Source organism: Pseudophryne corroboree, chromosome 2 (genome assembly GCF_028390025.1).
Source record: "Pseudophryne corroboree isolate aPseCor3 chromosome 2, aPseCor3.hap2, whole genome shotgun sequence".
Lineage (NCBI taxonomy): Eukaryota > Metazoa > Chordata > Amphibia > Anura > Myobatrachidae > Pseudophryne > Pseudophryne corroboree.
Window position 1 is genome coordinate 580,990,857 of NC_086445.1, and position 20,275 is coordinate 581,011,131.

Genomic DNA, 20,275 nt, shown 5'->3' on the forward strand with positions numbered 1-20,275 from the left:
ATATTCTGTTTGAAGTAAAAGTGGTAATTTGAGAGAAAATGCATCAATGTTATAACCTATATTCTTTTGAAGATTTGGTGGTGGCAACTGTGGAAAATGAAGAGGTGGGTGGCAAATTAGTAATTTATCCCTATACCCATGATGCAATGTCATACACAGTGGGATCAAGTACAGTGGGTGGAGCTGATTATGTGATTTACAGGGAATCACATCCCCCACCACACCCAATTTATTAAGCACTTACTAGGTGTATTCCCCTAGAACCTAGCATGTTCCAATGGTATCCGTTTGGACGGTCGACCATGTTAAGGTCGACAGTCATTAGGTCAACCACTATTGGTCGACATTGACATGGTAGACGCATGCAAATGGTCGACACATGAAAAGGTCGACAGTTTTTGTAAAATAATATTAGATTTTTATCTTTTTCATACTTTATCAGCCACATGGACTACGATTGGGACCTGTGAAGAGCACAGCGGTAGCGGAGCGACGCACCTTGCCCACAGCATGGTGAGTGAAGCGAGCCATGAAAGGGGACGCGGTACACTAATTGGGGTTCCTGGTCATGTTAAGGAAAAATGACACCAAAAACAGTTAAAAACTCCATGTCACCTTTTTCATGGGTCGACCTGTCCCGTGTCTACCATTTTCATGTGTCGACTATTAGTCCATGTTGGCCATGTCTATGTCGACCAATAGTGGTCGACCTAATGAATGTCAACCTTGACATGGTCGACCATTCATACCAGAACCAGTTCCAATAAGTTTTGTCTATCCAGACCTCTTCAGGGATATACTGTACACCTAAAAGGTGCCTTTTACATTTTTATTATATCTTTTACCAGAAGTACAATCATTTTTTTAAACAAGAACAGACAGAAAAAAAAGCACTAGCATAAAGGGCTGGGCCAAGAAATCACCACAATAGATATTTTAATATTTGACATTTATTATGCTAAAAAGACATTATGTGACTAAAATGCTTGGATTAACTATACCTTAATAGCAACAAAGTCAACAGTAACATTCATATTTAATAAACAATTGAATAAAATCAGTACTTAGATCAGAATCACAAACTTTTTTTTAGCTTTTCTTGTGATTCTGGAGGAATACGGGTGTAAATAAACAACTTTTGCGGGGACCTTCCCATGGGTCGACATTATACTCCACAGCCAGATATGTGCATCAAAGGGGATAGATGAAAGATATTGAAATGTCCCAGAAAAAAAGGTGCGTCAAATGTAGAATTGTATCACAGACGTTGATATTAAATATAGTCTTCTTCTGTGGTGAATATTACAGTACTCAGGCAACAGTTACTGAAAATCACTGCCAGTTCACAGACACTAGCTTACATTTGACTAGAATATTCAATGGGATGTAGTTGGCATCCCAGTGCTTGGGATGCCAGCAGTCGAGTTACCAGCACTGGAATTCCGATACTAGTAAGAAGGGGGATGGTTAGAGCTAGGCTGCGGCGTGTGTGTGTTCGGTTTAGGTACTAGGGGGTGGGTTATGCTGTGGGGGGGTTTAGGCATTAAAAAGCGACAGTTAGGCACTAAGGAGGTACTGTTAGGCACTAAGGGAAAAGGTTAGGGTTAGACACTAAAGGGGGACAGTTAGGGTTAGGTTGCAGGAAGGGAGGGTTAGGGATATAGGGTTAGTATACTTACTTACTGGGTGTGAAGATCCTTACAAAACCATGCCTTGTACATGATTACTGCTTTGAGTTCCTGGGAACCTGCGCCTGCGGCCAACTCGGACTTCAGTACCTCCGGCCCTTGGTGTGAGAAAAAGCCGTGTCCACTGCATCATAGTACTTCGTACAGAGTCAGTTGCATACAGATGTACAAATGTTGCACATCACACTGATCAGATCAATCCAGCAAAGTACTTTTGTCACTTTCAGTTGTTCTGTGTCTGCAAATAATTTGCACATTTTAAATTCCCCGGGAATACTCGTGCTGAGATCTACTGTTTGGCATCATGGAAGCCACAGTGAATAAGATTGTAGTTCAAAATGTTGGCAGAGTGTTGCGGTGTCGGATAGGGATGTTAGTCCACACAACAGAACTTAACCAGGATTGGTTTATGTATATAACAGAGATAACAGCTTGTAGTATATAAAAGTTCTGCAGCAGGAACTCACTGTATATATGTGAAGCAGTACAGCAGTGACAGAGTGATCTAGTACACACAGGATCCGGCTATATACACACAGGGTGCGGCTGCGGGGCAGATAAGGTCCCGTACAGCATACGCCTCAAGTTTATTCTTCACATCAGACCACATGTCTTTGGCTGACACTTTTCCACTGATAATGGAGTAAGCATGTTGTTCCATGGCCAAGCCTATCGTCCCGATGACTCTATCCACTTCAACTGGGTTTGCTCCTGGCACAATTGTGACTTTCCACAACTCATCTCACTTAAGCTGCATCTCTATGACGAAATTCCACATTGTGTAATTCTCTGAGCCTTTTAGATTTGCAAAATTCATGCTGTTCCCTGTACTGTACATTCTTCTCTATAGTTAACAAAAGTACTCCTTTAATCAGCTGCACTTTTATTTCCTCTGTTTTAGAATGCCTTTCCGACTTGTGGTCCTTGGCCCATAACCTGTTGGCAGAGTGTTGCGGTGTCAGATAAGGATATTAGTCCATATAACAGAGATAAAAGCTTGTAGTATATAGATGTTCTGCAGGAGCAGGAACTCACAGTATATATGTGAAGCAGTACAGCGGTGACACAGCAATCCAGTACACACAGGATCTGGCTGTATACACACAGGGTGCGGCTGCGGGGTAGACAAGGTCACACACTCAGGAGAGCAGAAACTGCATGTCAGTGCAGTTGTCTCTCCCAGGAAGAACTCTCTGAGACTGTGCACTAAGCACCTCCTCCTGCACTGAGCTGACACTAGGAGGGAAAACACTAGAGCAGGGAAGCTGCCTCTAGTGCTGGGAACGGAGACAGACCACAGAGTGATCCACTGTCTAACACAAAAGAGATTAACTCAGTGTAAAATGAGAATAAAGATTGCATAGACAAAAGGTGCAATTTACAGCATGTTCTTCATATAAAGAAGAAAAACATTGTTATGCCCTTGAGAAAAGCTAACTCTTCTTAGCAGACATACAAATACATTTTCCTTTCTGACAATGGTTCAGTATCAAAATAATTCTAATATGGCAAAGTATTTTAAAAACATACATATTCAATATACATAATAACATATGGTCTTTTAAAAAGATTAAAATGAAAAATAAAAAAGGTAAAAACATGGAAGAGTCTCACTTGCTGCATAGCAATGCTTTGTGTTTTCAGGCAGACCTGTATGCTCTCACTCACATATTATATATATAAAATGGGGTCTCCCAAGAAATGTATATATATATTTAGGTTTTATCCAAGATGAAGACGCCAAGTGATCCAACTGATGGCCATTCTGTTCCAGGCACTGCTGATAACACAGATGTGAGTTACTACTACTTCATTGCTTCCACTTTGAGAAACTCTGCTCTTCCTTCAGATACTTATCTAATTTGAAGTTGGAGATGTAGAGAATTTAAACTTGATTCTGGCTGGCATAGGAAGCCAGTGGAGTGACTGGCAGGTGGCAGAAGTTGAGCACCATAAGAGGGAAATCAGTATTGGCACTCTGCAGTGTGAAGTGCTACACTGGTGTGAGATTAAGTTACTTAATCCTTAATATACATAAGGCAGTTATAAGATTCTATATTTGTTGTAGACATAGGACTGGGAATTAGGCCCTTAGTCCCTGAATTAGAGTTATTTACTTCAACTGCTTGCCAATACAAAATAAGAATGGGCCTAATTCAGACTTGTATGCTAGCCTGATGGTTAGTTTACAAGTCAGATGGTGGGGATACTCTGCACGTGCAGGATCTATTCAGTGACATCTGCCGAACAGGTCCTGCATCCTCACATGCAGTGCCCCCTAAGTCTAGCCTGATTAACAGGCTGAGGGCGGGGACCAAGTCCGTTTCTCAAAATTGTGGTGTTACAACTCCATCTTGCGGGTGTACTAAGGTCAGTGTCTGATGACGCATCTTTACGGACCTCCACTGCGGACCTGAGATGTATCACCGAGTATCCTGAAGGTTATTCAGATGACGATGGTCCTGGAGAGTGATCTGATGGTGCGTCAGTGGATAATGGAAGCATTTATTTACTCCAGATGCCTCCTGCTGCATTTGCATATTAGCTGTACAGTATTGCACAACCGCTTCCTAGCGGCTGTGCAATAGCTTACAACCCTGAATCGGGTTGGGTATGAAAGACTGGTGGTTGGGAGGCTGACGTTCAGTATACCGACACCCCGACAACTGAAATCCTGCTCCTTTCCCCAATACCCTAACCACTTCGTCCCCGCAGCCTAAAACACACACACCTTTACCGCAGCCTAATCCCAACCTTCCCGCTATATTCACATTCGGGATGCCAGCTGTTGGGATTCCAACATCGGTGTGCTGAACTTTTCAGGAGTCCAATGGCAGTATGCTGGGTACACACACTGGGTATCCAGGGTCAGTATAGGGTTTAACATTGCTGATATTTTGCAAATACAACTGCATACACAGATGGTGTAATGGTTAGCATTACCACCTCACATCAATGATGTCATGGGTTTGATTCCCACCTTGGTCTTAACTATGTGGAGTTTGTATATTCTCCCGTGCTTATGTGGGTTTCCTCCCACAATCCAAAAATATACTGGTAGGTTAATTGGCTCCCAACAAAAATGAAACCTAGCATGAATGTGTGTGCATGCATGTGGTAGTGAATTTATATTGTAGGGGTAGGGACTGATGTGAATGGATATTCTCTGTAAAGCACTGCAGACTGTGTGTAAGCTATAAAAATAACTGGTAATAATAAAATAATATAGCTACATACCCTTTGTACGGCAGCTATATTTTAGTCTGTGCAGAATAAGATGATATGTGTGAAACGTTTTTACGATTCTGCTATTACAGTTACATATGTATGATCCTTGACTTTTTGTACAGCAGTTACAATCTTATGGTGTCCACACACGGTGCTATTTGTGCTAAGTGTGATTTGAGCCTATACAACGTGTGCTATCCAATTGCACTGCAGGTTTGTCAAATTTAACATCTGCAGAGAGTTAGATTTGGGTGGGTTATTTTGTTTCTGTGCAGGGTAAAAAATGGCTGCTTTATTTTTACACTGCAATTTAGATTTCAGTTTGAACACACCCCACCCAAATCTAAATCTCTCTGCACGTTATATCTGCCCCCCGCACATGGTTTTGCCCAGCTGCTAACAAATTTGCTGCTACGATCAACTCTGAATTAGGCCCTGCTCGCACACTGCAGTTCGAACGGGTTGGAACTGCGCGTGCACGGTGCCTACAATGCACATGCGCGTCGTTGTCCAGCGACAGCCGTCGCCAGCCAACAACCAGAAGAAAGTAATTGCTAGCGCGATCGCAAGAAGATTGACAGCGGGGAGGCGGTCCGGGGCAGGTACTCACCGTTTTCCGGGCGTGAAGATTCGAACACAGGCGTGTCCAGGCGTCTGGATGGCGGTTGTCTGACGTCAATTCCGGGACCTTCATCGCTGGATCCATCACACAGGGTAACTGCAGGGCTGGTCTTGTTCTGCACAAAACTTTTTTAGCATAGCAGGGCTGCACAAGCGATCGCAGCCCTGCTGTGCTAAAATACACTTCCCCATAGGCGGCGTCTAGTTGATCGCTCGAGCAGCAAAAAGCTGCTACGTGTGATCAACTTGGAATGACCCCCTGTATGCGATGTAGTACAAAAATACCTGCCTGCACATACTATTTTGCCTTGAGATATGGACTAGACGGGAGTGCGCATCGCATCACAAGGCACAATACACACGGTGCAATTTGAACTAGACGCGATGCTATTTGAACTAAAAAGATCAAATAGCATGCGAGAAGCGCACCGTGTGTGGACACCATTACATCTCTGTTGAATACTAGCAAAACTGACACTGATGTTTGTACAATGTGTAGAGATACAAATAAAGTAAAGGGATACTATCCACAAGTCAGTATAAAATACTAGAAGTGACATACTGTATGCTGTGCTATAAAGGGAGATCACTTCTTACTACTGTGACTGCTGGTAAGGAACTACTGTGAATTATTACTTGTATACAAAAACTGATAATCAATACTTTGCCTGCTACAACAGGGTTTTATAGAGCTCAATTATTTTTGTCTGTGTCTATATATTGTTAGATTAGATTTTTACTTTAATTAGAATAAACATATTAACATTACTAAAGAGTGTCCCACCCCCTCCTTCTCACTTTTCCCTGTTGCTCAGAAGGGTGTAGTATGGTATGCCGGGATCCCGGCGCACAGCATAACGGCGCCAGAATCCCGACCGCTGGCATACCGACAGCGTGGCGAGCACAAATAAGCCCCTTGTAATTAGATAGGGAAGCACTGAAGGTTATGTGGGTGGTTTTGGAATTTGATAGGGTTGTCTGAAGAGGTGAGTTTTCAGGGAACGTTTAAAGGTTTGGAGACTCGAGGTGAGTCCTATTGTGCATGGGAGGGCATTCCAGAGTGGGTGAAGCCCGAATAAAGTCCTGATGCTTTAATAAAATAATAATAAAGTGTCTAATAATGTAGAAATGAAAGCTTATTAGCTGTACGCATGGTCACCTACCTGTGTAATGCGGCCTATATCTGGAGTTTCTGCCATTTTTATATACACAGTATAAATGGGATGTAGTTATGTGACTGGCAGTCTCACATTACCCAAACCCCACCACATACCCTATTGCCGACCAATAGGGACTATTCCCACTCATGGGCGTCCACGACACCCATAGAGTGGGAACAGAACCTGTGACAACAGCAGCCCGCAAGGGGCTTCTTGTGCGCACCACCTCCATCCACCATTCCAGGCGACTTGCAATACCAGGGCATGAATACAAGTAGAGTGGGAATCTGTGACGGACAATGGGGGTCATTTCGACCCGTTCGCACGCAGCGGTTTATCGCTGCGGTGCGAACGGGGGCGGAATGCGCATGCGTGACGGCCGCAGTGCGCGTGCATGACGTTGCCCGTTGCTGCGATCAACTTGGAATTACCCCCCATGACAACGTGAAAAAAGTTTTTTTTAGACTTTTGCAAATTTCTTTAAAAAAATAAAAATCACATATACATAAGTATTCACAGCTTTCGCTCAATACTTTGTTGATGCACCTTTGGCAGCAATTACAGCCTCAAGTCTTTTTGAATATGATGCCACAAGCTTGGCACACCTACCTTTGGCCAGTTTCACCCATCCCTCTTTGCAGCACCTCTCAAGCTCAGGTTGGATGGGAAGTGTCGGTGCACAGCCATTTTCAGATCTCTCCAGAGATGTTCAATCGGATTCAAGTCTGGGCTCTGGCTGGGCCACTTAAGGACATTCAGAGTTGTCCTGAAGCCACTTCTTTGATATCTTGGCTGTGTGCTTAGGGTCGTTGTCCTGCTGAAAGATGACCCGTCTCCCCAGTCTAAGGTCAATAGCGCTTTGGAGCATTTTCATACAGGACGTCTCTGTACATTGCTGCATTCATCTTTCCCTCTATCCTGACTAGTCTCCCAGCATGATGCTGCAACCACCATGCTTCACTGTAGGGATGGTATTGGCCTGGTGATGAGCGGTGCCTGGTTTCCTCCAAACATGACGCCTGGCATTCACGCCAAAGAGTTCAATCTTTGTCTCATCAGAGCAGTTTGTTTTTGCTTCAGGTGTATTTTGGCAAACTCCAGTTGGGCTGCCATGTGCTTTTTACTAAGGAGTGGCTTCTGTCTGGCCACTCTCCCATACAGGCCTGATTGGTGGATTGCTGCAGAGATGGTTCTTGGTCACCTCCCTGATTAGGGCCCTTCTCCAATTGCTCAGTTTAGACGGCCGTCCAGCTCTAGGAAGAGTCCTGGTGGTTACGAACTTCTCCCATTTATGGATGATGGAGACCACTGTGCTCATTGGCACCTTCAAAGCAGATATTTTTCTGTACCCTTCTCCAGATTTGTGCCTCGAGACAATACTGTCTTGGAGGTCTACAGACATTACCTTTGACTTCATGCTTGGTTTGTGCTCAGAAATGCACTGTCAAGTGTAGGACCTTATATAGACAGGTGTGCGCCTTTCCAAATCATGTCCAATCAACTGAATTTACCACAGGTGGACTCCAATTAAGCTGTAGGAACATCTCAAGGATGATCAGTGGAAACAGGAAGCACCTGAGCTCAATTTTGAACTTCATGGCAAAGGCTGTGAATACTTCTGTACATGTGATTTCTGTTTTTTATTTTTAATACATTTGCAAAAATCTAAAAAAAAAACTTTTTTCACTGTTTCATTATGGGGTATTGTGTGTAAAATTTTGAGGGGAAAAATGTATTTATTCCATTTTGGAATAAGGCTGTAACATAACAAAATGTGAAAAAGTGAAGCATTGTGAATACTTTCTGGATGCACTGTAGTGTGCCCACAATTACATATTTTATGTATATATGTTGGACCTGTAATGTAAACAGAAAGATGTGCAAACAATTACAGGTCTGCCTTAATTCTCGAAACTGAGCAGTAAGTTGACTGTTAAGACTTCTGTTAGATGTTTTGGGGGTAAAGCCCCTTTTTATGTAATTCAGTCCAAATAAATCACCCGATGCAATGTCCTCTACACATGCAATTCATACACATCACTTACGGTCAGCATTTTTTTTTAAAGAAAGCACTGCTTACCTTTTTGTTGATGGCCACCTTAGTTCTCTGTGCATTGTTGTAAAGCAGCGATAGGTGTCCATGCTTAAGGGTGTGGCCAGCCTCCACAGAGGCTCAGCTAACCACAAGAGAGCGTATGGTCTGGGCCCCTTGATACATATATATAGTCAATACTGCTCATGCATTCATGATAATGTACCTGATTAATAACAGCAATCCAGTAAATCCACCATTGTACTGTGTAGTACGTTTTAATATACAGTATGTATAATTCAAATGCACAGTCAGGAACCTGATCTCTAGATGAGGGGGTGGGCCCCAGAGAGGTACATATTATAATGCACAATGTAAGCCTAAAGTATTTGTGTACACTGCTCATTGACCATACATCGCACCAGAATAAGAGATTTTTCATAAATCCCGATTGACTCCTTCATTTCCTCCTAATTAACCACTAAGGAGAAAATTAAGAATCTTCTGCAGTGTCTGATGGCAATGGGGTAAGTCCACCAGATTCTGAAGAAACTGTAAGAGATAGGAAAACCTACCACGCTCACCGGTAAAGTGCGCCACAACTGTACTCATGCAGACATTAAACTGTCTGATACACCCTGGTAATCCACGACCCCCCTGGAGGGAGAATAAAATAGCGTGGCGCGCTAGGGGCTCATTTGCGCTCGCCACACTGTCGGTAAGCTGGCGGTCGGGCTCCCGGCGCCAGTATGCTGGTCGCCGGGAGCCCGACCGCCGGCATACCATACTACACCCTTATACCAGCACCACAAGGTGATCGCTTAATACAAACCCATTCCACTGTATAATACACTGTTATGAGACCAGATATCTTGCGTATCCAGCTGCTCCTGACCTCTAGGATTAGTCAAACTGAGCACTGATCATACCAACCCCTGATATTCTTGCTGTTCTATGCGGTAAGTCTCTTGCTGTAGCAGAATTTCACACTGCTCAGGAATGATCCTTGACATGTAAATTAACTTTAAAAAGAGACTGTTCATAAAGTGGGATGGGAGTCATTTTCTTGTAGCAGGCAGCTAGATTTTTTTTCCTTATTTACTGCACAGAGCAAAACAATCTGATTTTTACTCTCAGATTCAGTAGATCTGCCCAATTAAAATAATGACCTCTTTTTTTGCAGGTTCACAAATAGCATAGCAAAATAAAGAAAACCTATTCAAATGATAAAGAATACATGCAATAAACGCTCCAATAGCCCCTTACTCTAATGAAGAGATCAATCATATATAACTAATATGTGCTCCATGTGGTCAGGATAAGCGGATCCATTCAGCATTTCAAGGTGCAGCAGTCGAAATACCGGCCTTTGGAATACAGACACTGGACGGAATGCCGACACCGGGATCCCAACGTGGATCAAAATGCCAGTGCCAAAATCCTGACTGCCAGCATCCCAAAAGTATGTATGTCGGGGATCCTTAGGGTCAGGGCACAGAGGGGAGAGGTTAGGTTTAGGCTGCGGGTGGAGGATTAGGTTTAGGCTGTGGGTAGGGATGGGGTTAGGTTTAGGCACCCCTGGGGAGGGTTAGGCTGCGGGGAAGGGGGGTGTTTAGGTTCAGGCTGCAGGAAGGGAGAGTTGGGGGTATAGAAGAGGAGGGTTAGCATACTTATCTTCCACATGTGGGGCTCCTGTACGTCAGGATGCTGCTGTTGCGATTCTGACCAACGGCATCCCAAGCACCGGGATCCCACTACAATTCCCAGGAAAAGCAATTCCATGGAGCCCTTTTTCAAATGTAGAAGTACAAAATGACATGTGCATATCTATAATTGGAACATTTCAAACATCGGATGCAAATGCTCTGTACTAACTTTAAGTACTATGGTTGTATGGTAGTGATGGAAGCAGCATATATCCAGCTGTGCAACTGACTCTACACTTTTGTCTTTAGTATTGTGGGTGACTTTGACCAGAAGTTTCTGAAAATCGTGAAGACCAGGTATATGCAGCCTAAGACATTGCAACCGTCCATCTTCAGTTCCAAGGGGTTGTAGTTTGTAGATAGGGAATTTTGTCTCAGCGCTTTTAAGTCTTATTGATGTATGTGAGTAATATAACTTTATCCCAGTGATGTAGGGGGTAATTCCAAGTTGATCGCAGCAGGAATTTTGTTAGCAGTTGGGCAAAACCATGTGCACTACAGGGGAGGCAGATATAACGTGTGCAGAAAGAGTTAGATTTGGGTGGGTTATTTTGTTTCTGTGCAGGGTAAATACTGGCTGCTTTATTTTTACACCGCAATAAGATTGCAGATTGAACACACCACATCCAAATCTAACTCTCTCTGCACATGTTATATCTGCCCCCCCTGCAGTGGACATGGTTTTGCCCAACTGCTAAAAAATTTCCTGCTGCGATCAACTTGGAATTACCCCCAAAATTCCTGCTGCGATCAACTTGGAATTACCCCCATAGTTATAAAATGGAAAGAAAACAAGATCATAGTGTATACTGTTGTAGAGTTGTGCAGGTGACTGTTATCTTGTAGTGGATTTCCCTTTACAGTGTGGAAGAGCCCCCAATATTTGGTTTGAGCAAACAGCAGCGAAATATGGAAACATGAAGGCATAAACTGAAACTAACAGTATTAATAGTCCAGATAACTGTAATGGTGAGCCATGATGGTACACAATCCTTTACATTTCTAACGGTATCTGTTTGATAGATAGACAGGGTCTAGTTAGACAGTCAATAGATAGACACCATATGTTAGACAAACATTAGGTCGACAGGGTCAAAATGTCGACAGGGTCAAAAGGTCGACATGAAAAGGTTGACAGGTCAACGGTCGACACGTCAAAAGGTCGACATGAAAATGGTTGACATAACAAATATAGACACGTGTTTTTTTTAATGTAACATGTTTTTGGACTATTTCATACTTTCTCTATCCATGTCGGCACAGAGTTGGTTATAAACCTTGTGGCAAGCGCAGCGAGCCACCGTGCCCGAAGCGTGGAGAGCAAAGTGAGCCCCGCGAGAGTATGCCTTTCTACAATTGGGGGTCCCAGATGACAAAACTATCTACACAAACCACAAAAATGCAAAAAACACGGTGTCTACCTTTTTTCATGTCGACCATTTTCATGTCGACCTTTTGACCCTGTCGACCTTTTGACCTTTTTTCATGGTGACATTTTGACCCTGTCGACCTAATGTCTGTCTAACATATGGTGTCTGTCGATTGACTGTCTAACTAGACACTATCTTTTATACCGGAACCATTTCTAACATGAGGTTTATAAACAATCTGATTTACAGTGCCATAGTAATGGGACAAGGTGGTTCGGTTTATGGGTATGTGCATGGAAACGCATGCCAAAATGGCAGTCTCTCTGTCTAAAAAAAAAGCAGAGTGGACTGAGTAATGCCATGTTAAATTCAGGTTACAATCATGAGTAAAGTTTTGCTCTTAAATTCAAAAACAAGATTTGATTTGCAGGATGGGATTGTTAGCTTAAAATTCCGGGCTCATTTTGACCAATGTTAAAAAGATATAACCCCCACACACACACACACACAAAAAATCAGACACAACCAGTTAAAACAGTCGTTGTAACTGCATGCCAGCAACTGATTTAAGGCACAAATCAGAATAAAGCAAGAGGTACATTAGGTGCAAAATAAGAAAGTCTAAATGAATGATGGGGGTGTTAGTATTGACTTTGTAATGACATACAATATACACATTTTCAGGTGTATCCACAAATGTAGGCACATCTTTCTAGAAACCAAGAATGGTTATGCACCTTGAAATGTAGAAGGCGGACAATTAGAACTACCACTGCTAAAAAAAAAAAGTAATGCGTGTGGACATTTTGTGGCAGACCATAGGTGACCTTTTCGTACACACAGCTCATTTACTTTAGAGGACAATGGGGGTAATTCCAAGTTGATCGCAGCAGGAATTTAGTTAGCAATTGGGCAAAACTATGTGCACTGCAGGGGAGGCAGATATAACATGTGCAGAGAGAGTTAGATTTGGGTGGGTTATTTTATTTCTGTGCAGGGTAATACTGGCTACTTTATTTTTACACTGCAATTTAGATTGCAGATTGAACACACCCCACCCAAATCTAACTCTCTCTGCACATGTTATATCTGCCTCCCCTGCAGTGCACATGGGTGGTCATTCCGAGTTGTTCGCTCGGTAATTTTTTTTGCATCGCAGCGATTTTCCGCTTAGTGCGCATGCGCAATGTCCGCAGTGCGACTGCGCCAAGTAAATTTGCTATGCAGTTAGGTATTTTACTCACGTTTTTTTCTTCGTTCTGGTGATCGTAATGTGATTGACCGGAAGTGGGTGTTTCTGGGCGGAAACAGGCCGTTTAATGGGTGTGTGGGAAAAAACGCTACCGTTTCTGGGAAAAACGCGGGAGTGGCTGGAGAAACGGAGGAGTGTCTGGACGAACGCTGGGTGTGTTTGTGACGTCAAACCAGGAACGACAAGCACTGAACTGATCGCACTGGCAGAGTAAGTCTCGAGCTACTCAGAAACTGCACAGAGATGTCTGTTTGCAATATTGCGAATCTTTCGTTCGCAATTTTAAGAAGCTAAGATTCACTCCCAGTAGGCGGCGGCTTAGCGTGTGTAAAGCTGCTAAAAGCAGCTTGCGAGCGAACAACTCGGAATGAGGGCCCTGGTTTTGCCCAATTGCTAACTAAATACCTGCTGCGATCAACTTGGAATTACCCCCAATGATCTTTACTTTAACAGCAATTTTGAGGTGGTGGTGTATCTTGGGAAAAACAACCAAACTATTTGAATTTACTTTTAAAGCTACAAATTCTCTTGCTGTGAAGGCGAAAAATTCATAGTTACACATGAATTCAAGTTGTGGAGATCAAAACTTCGGCAGAACATTCACAGGAGGAATGCAAATGCCCATATCATTTTATATTACAGGTAACCTGAAATAGGCTTTTGAGGACTGTATTCTTTTCAGTTGTGACTACAATAGCTTGTAAGGTTTGTGTTTCTAGGTGCAAGACAAAATTTTAAATGCAGATGATACTCGTAAATATTTTATTTGTGATCTGATCATACAGCCCTCCTAATGAGTTTAATAATAAGAATTTACTCACCGGTAATTCTATTTCTCGTAGTCCGTAGTGGATGCTGGGAACTCCGTAAGGACCATGGGGAACAGACAGCTCCGCAGGAGACCGGGCACATCCAAAGAAAGATTTAGGACTATCTGGTGTGCACTGGCTCCTCCCCCTATGACCCTCCTCCAAGCCTCAGTTAGGACACTGTGCCCGGAAGAGCTGACACAATAAGGAAGGATTTTGAATCCCGAGTAAGACTCATACCAGCCACACCAATCACACGTATAACTCGTGATAGGAACCCCGGTTAACAGTATGATAACAAAAGGAGCCTCTGAACAGATGGCTCGCAATAATAACCCGATTTGTGTAACAATAACTATATACAAGTATTGCAGACAATCCGCACTTGGGATGGGCGCCCAGCATCCACTACGGACTACGAGAAAAAGAATTACCGGTGAGTAAATTCTTATTTTCTCTGACGTCCTAGTGGATGCTGGGAACTCCGTAAGGACCATGGGGATTATACCAAAGCTCCCAAACGGGCGGGAGAGTGCGGACGACTCTGCAACACCGAATGAGAGAACTCCAGGTCCTCCTCAGCCAGGGTATCAAATTTGTAGAATTTTGCAAACGTGTTTGCCCCTGACTAAGTAGCAGCTCGGCAAAGTTGTAAAGCCGAGACCCCTCGGGCAGCCGCCCAAGATGAGCCCACCTTCCTTGTGGAATGGGCTTTTACAGATTTAGGCTGCGGTAGTCCCACCGCAGAATGCGCCAGCTGAATAGTGCTACAAATCCAGCGCGCGATAGTCTGCTTAGAAGCAGGAGCACCCAGTTTGTTGGGTGCATACAGAATAAACAGCGAGTCAGTTTTCCTGACTCCAGCCGTCCTGGAAACATAAATTTTCAGGGCCCTGACTACGTCCAGTAACTTGGAATCCTCCAAGTTCCCAGCAGCCGCAGGCACCACAATAGGCTGGTTCAAGTGAAACGCTGATACCACCTTCGGGAGAAACTGAGGACGAGTCCTCAATTCTGCCCTATCCATATGGAAAATCAGATAAGGGCTTTTATAGGACAAAGCCGCCAATTCTGACACACGCCTGGCCGAAGCCAGGGCCAACAGCATGACCACTTTCCACGTGAGATATTTCAAATCCACAGTCTTAAGTGGTTCAAACCAATGTGATTTCAGGAACTCCAAAACCACCTTGAGATCCCAAGGTGCCACTGGGGGCACAAAATGAGGCTGAACATGCAGAACTCCCTTGACAAAAGTCTAAACTTCAGGCAGGGAAGCCAGTTCTTTCTGGAAGAAAATCGACAGGGCCGAAATCTGTACCTTAATGGACCCCAATTTGAGGCCCAACATCACCCCTGCTTGCAGGAAATGCAGGAATTGACCCAGTTGAAATTCCTCCGTTGGGGCCTTCCTGGCCTCACACCAAGCAACATATTTTCGCCAATGCGGTGATAATGTTTTGCGGTGACATCCTTCCTGGCTTTGATCAGGGTAGGGATGACTTCCTCCGGAATGCCCTTTTCCTTCAGGATCCGGTGTTCAACCGCCATGCCGTCAAACGCAGCCGCGGTAAGTCTTTGAACAGACAGGGCCCCTGCTGCAGCAGGTCCTGTCTGAGCGGCAGAGGCCAAGGGTCCTCTGAAAGCATCTCTTGAAGTTCCGGGTACCAAGCTCTTCTTGGCCAATCCAGAACCACGAGTATAGTTTTCACTCCTCGCCTTCGTATTACCTTGGGAATGAGAGGCAGAGGAGGAAACACATAAACCGACTGGTACACCCACGGTGTTACTAGAGCGTCCACAGCGATCGCCTGAGGGTCCCTTGACCTGGCGCAATATCTTTTTTGCTTTTTGTTGAGGCGGGACGCCATCCTGTCCACCTGTGGTCTTTCCCACCGGTTTACCAGCATTTGGAAGACATCTGGATGAAGTCCCCATTCTCACGGGTGGAGGTCGTGCCTGCTGAGGAAGTCTGCTTCCCAGTTGTCTACTCCCGGAATGAACACTGCTGTCAGTGCTAACACATGATTTTCCGCCTATCGGAGAATCCTTGTGGCTTCTGCCATTGCTCTCCTGCTTCTTGTGCCGCCCTGTCTGTTTACATGGGCGACCGCCGTGATGTTGTCTGATTGGATCAGTACCGGCTGGTTCTGAAGCAGGGGCCTTGCTTGGCTTAGGGCATTGTAAATGGCCCTTAGCTCCAGAATATTTATGTGAAGCGAAATCTCCTGATTTGACCACAGTCCTTGGAAATTTCTTCCCTGTGTGACTGCCCCCCAGCCCCGAAGGCTGGCATCCGTGGTCACCAGGACCCAGTCCCGTATTCCGAATCTGCGGCCCTCTAGTAGATGAGCCCTCTGAAGCCACCACAGCAGCGACACCCTGGTCCTTGCCGACAGGGTTATCCGCTGTTGCATCTGGAGATGGGACCCCGGACCATTTGTCCAATAGGTCCCACTGGAAAGTCCTTGCGTGGAACCTTCCGAATGGAATTGCTTCGTACGAAGCTACCTTTTTCCCAGGACTCGTGTGCATTGATGTACCGACACCTGTCCCGGTTTTAGGAGGTCTCTGACTAGAGATGACAACTCCTCGGCTTTTTCCACTGGAAGAAACACTTTTTTCTGGTCTGTGTCCAGAATCATTCCCAGGAACAGAAGACGTGTCGTCGGGACCAGCTGTGACTTTGGAATATTGAGAATCCAGCCGTGCTGTTGTAGCACTTCCCGAGAAAGTGCTACCCCCAACTACCAACTGTTCCTTGGACCTCGCCTTTATCAGGAGATCGTCCAAGTACGGGATAATTAAAACTCCCTTCTTGCGAAGGAGTATCATCATTTCGGCCATTACCTTGGTAAAGACCCTCGGTGTCGTGGATAACCCAAACGGCAGCGTCTGGAACTGATAGTGACAGTCCTGTACCACAAATCTGAGGTACTCCTGGTGAGGGGGGTAAATGGGGACATGTAGGTACGCATCCTTGATGTCCAGGGAGACCATGTAATCCCCCTCGTCCAGGCTCGCAATAACCGCCCTGAGCGATTCCATCTTGAACTTGAACCTTTTGATATAAGTGTTCAAGGATTTTAAATTTAAGATGGGCCTCACCGAACCGTCCGGTTTCGGTACCACAAACATTGTGGAATAGTAACCCTTTCCTTGCTGAAGGAGGGGTACCTTGACAATCACGTGCTGTGAATACAGTTTCTGGATAGCCACCAACACTGCCTCCCTGACAGAGGGAGTTGCTGGTAAGGCAGATTTTAGAAAACGGCGGGGGGGGGGGGACGTCTCGAATTCCAGCCTGTACCCCTGAGATACTACTTGAAGGATCCAGGGATCCACCTGTGAGAGAGCCCACTGTGTGCTGAAATTTCTGAGACGGGCCCCCACCGTACCCGGGTCCGCCTGTGAAGCCCCAGCGTCATGCTGTGGACTTACCGGACGCGGGGGAGGACTTTTGCTCTTGGGAACTGGCTGTATGCTGCAGCTTTTTCCCTCTACCTTTGCCTCTCGGCAGAAAGGATGCGCCTCGAGCCCTCTTGTGTTTATGGGGCCGAAAGGACTGTACTTGATAATACGGTGCTTTCTTTTGCTGTGGGGTAGCCTGTGGCAAAATGTCGATTTCCCAGCCGTAGCTGTGGAAACGAGGTCTGAAAGACCATCCCCAAACAGTTCCGCCCCTCAGCAAAATATTGTCCCTATCCAGGGTATCAATATTATCCGACAGGGAATCTGACCACGCAGCAGCAGCACTGCACATCCATGCTGATGCAATCGCTGGTCGCAATATAATGCCCGTGTGTGTATATATAGCTTTTAGGGTAGCTTCCTGCCTTCTATCAGCAGGATCCTTTAGGGCGGCCGTATCCGGAGACGGTAGTGCCACCTGTTTTGATAAACGTGTAAGCGCTTTATCTACCCTAGGGGATGTTTCCCAACGTGACCTATCCTCTGGCGGGAAAGGGTACGCTGCCAATAACCGTTTAGAAATTATCAATTTCTTATCGGGGGAAGTCCAGGCTTCCTCACACACCTCATTTAATTCCTCAGATGCAGGAAAAACTACTGGTAGTTTTTTCTCACCGAACATAATACCCTTTTTTGTGGTACCTGGGGTACTATCAGAAATGTGTAATACATTTTTCATTGCCTCAATCATGTAACGGGTGGACCTATTGGAGGGTACACTAGTCTCATCGTCGTCGACACTGGAGTCGGTATCCGTGTCGACATCTGTGTCTGTCATCTGAGGTAGCGGGCGTTTTAAAGCCCCTGATGACATTTGAGACGCTGGAACAGTCACAAGATGAGTAGCCGGCTGTCCTATGTCGTCAAACCTTTTATGTAAGGAGCTGACACTGTCACGTAATTCCTTCCATAAGTCCATCCACACAGGTGTCGACCCCTCAGGGGGTGACAACACATTTACAGGCATTTGCTCTGCCTCCACATCATTTTCCTCATCATACATGTCGACACAGCGGTACCGACACACAGCACACACACAGGGAATGCTCTGACAGAGGACAGGACCCCACAAAGCCCTTTGGGGAGACAGAGGGAGAGTATGCCAGCACACACCAGAGCGCTATATACCACAGGGATATCACCTATAAAGAGTGTTTTCCCCATATAGCTGCATATATATATTATACTGCGCCTAAATTTGTGCCCCCCCTCTCTTTTTTACCCTTTCTGTAGTGCAGGACTGCAGGGGAGAGCCAGGGAGCGATCCTTCCAGCGGAGCTGTGAGGGAAAATGGCGCCAGTGTGCTGAGGGAGATGGCTCCGCCCCTTTTTCGGTGGGCTTTCTCCCGCTATTTTAATATTTCTGGCAGGGGTTAATATACACCTATATAGCCTCTGGGGCTATATATGGTGTCAGTTTGCCAGCCAAGGTGTTATTTATTGCTGCTCAGGGCGCCCCCCCCCCCAGCGTCCTGCACCCATCAGTGACCGAAGTGTGTGGTGTGCATGAGGAGCAATGGCGCACAGCTGCAGTGCTGTGCGCTACCTTGGAGAAGACAGAAGTCTTCAGCCGCCGATTTTCCGGACCTTCTTGCTTCTGGCTCTGTAAGGGGGACGGCGGCGCGGCTCCGGGAACGGACGACGAGGTCGGGTCCTGTGTGCGATCCCTCTGGAGCTAATGGTGTCCAGTAGCCTAAGAAGCCCAAGCTACCACCACTTAGGTAGGTTCGCTTCTTCTCCCCTTAGTCCCTCGGTGCAGTGAGCCTGTTGCCAGCAGGTCTCACTGTAAAATAAAAAACCGAAATTATACTTTCTTTCTAGGAGCTCAGGAGAGCCCCTAGTGTGCATCCAGCTCAGCCGGGCACAGAAATCTAACTGAGGCTTGGAGGAGGGTCATAGGGGGAGGAGCCAGTGCACACCAGATAGTCCTAAATCTTTCTTTGGATGTGCCCGGTCTCCTGCGGAGCCGTCTGTTCCCCATGGTCCTTACGGAGTTCCCAGCATCCACTAGGACGTCAGAGAAATATACACAAATAAAAGCACATATTATCAGCATCTGCGTATAAAGACATTTCTCACACAGGGATGCGGTCAAGATGCCGGTTGTCAGGATCCCGCTAGTCAAAACACCGAAACCGGAATCCCTACAACTGCTGAAATTCTGACACCGGAACTCCGAAAGGGCCAGGAGACCGACGCCGGAATCCCAACCGTAAGTTCAGCCGGTGAGTTAGGTTTAGGGGCGGGGAGGGGAGAAGGTTAGGTTTAGGAACCACACAGGTTTTAGGTTCAGACTGCAGGGGTGGGGTGGGTTAGGGTTAGGCTGTGGGGAGGTGGGGTCAGGCACACAGGGGGGGGGGTGTTAGGGTCAGGCTGCAGGGGAGTGTTAGGCTAAGACAGCGGGGATGCAGGGTTAGGGTCAGGCACTCAGAGGGGAAGTTTGCTGCGGGAACAGAGGGTTAGGATTAGAGGGTTGGGGAGAGGAGGAGATAGCCTCTACTTACCAGTCAAGGTTTTCATGTATTTTTAGAATGTTAATAATACTAGTAACATAAATAAAAAATGAAATAAATCAGTATTATACTACTTCATTTTTATTGGTTTGATGACAATGCAACTATGACCTTTTTAGTAATTAATTTTTGTAATTAATGTATTGTAAAAACATAATATTAGATGCATCAGCTTAAGACGGCTAACCAACCTCCTATGTGGTGTCCCCTCCAGCTTGCACAGGACATTACTCCACACAGGGTGTAGTACGTTATGCCGGAGCTTGGGACCCCGCCGCCCAGCATCCAGGGGCCGGGATCCCGACCACCGGTACGCAGGCAGCGGGGACAGGGCCATCCTAATAGCAGTGTAGGCCCCTGGGCACAGCAATGTACTGGGGCCCCGACCCATCCTCCAGTGGTAGGGGGTTCCATCAGCGGCAGCTT

General features: G+C 45.6%; 1 long non-coding RNA gene across 1 annotated transcript in view; it reads right to left on the bottom strand.

Moving 5' to 3' along the window:
- Positions 1-1,029: 1,029 nt before the first annotated feature.
- LOC135036876 (uncharacterized) overlaps positions 1,030-20,275 on the bottom strand; it is a 42,949-nt gene continuing 23,703 nt past the window's right edge. Inside the window, exon 5 of the long non-coding RNA XR_010231514.1 lies at positions 1,030-2,624. This is a non-coding gene — a long non-coding RNA (uncharacterized LOC135036876). The remainder of the gene's footprint in view (positions 2,625-20,275) is intronic.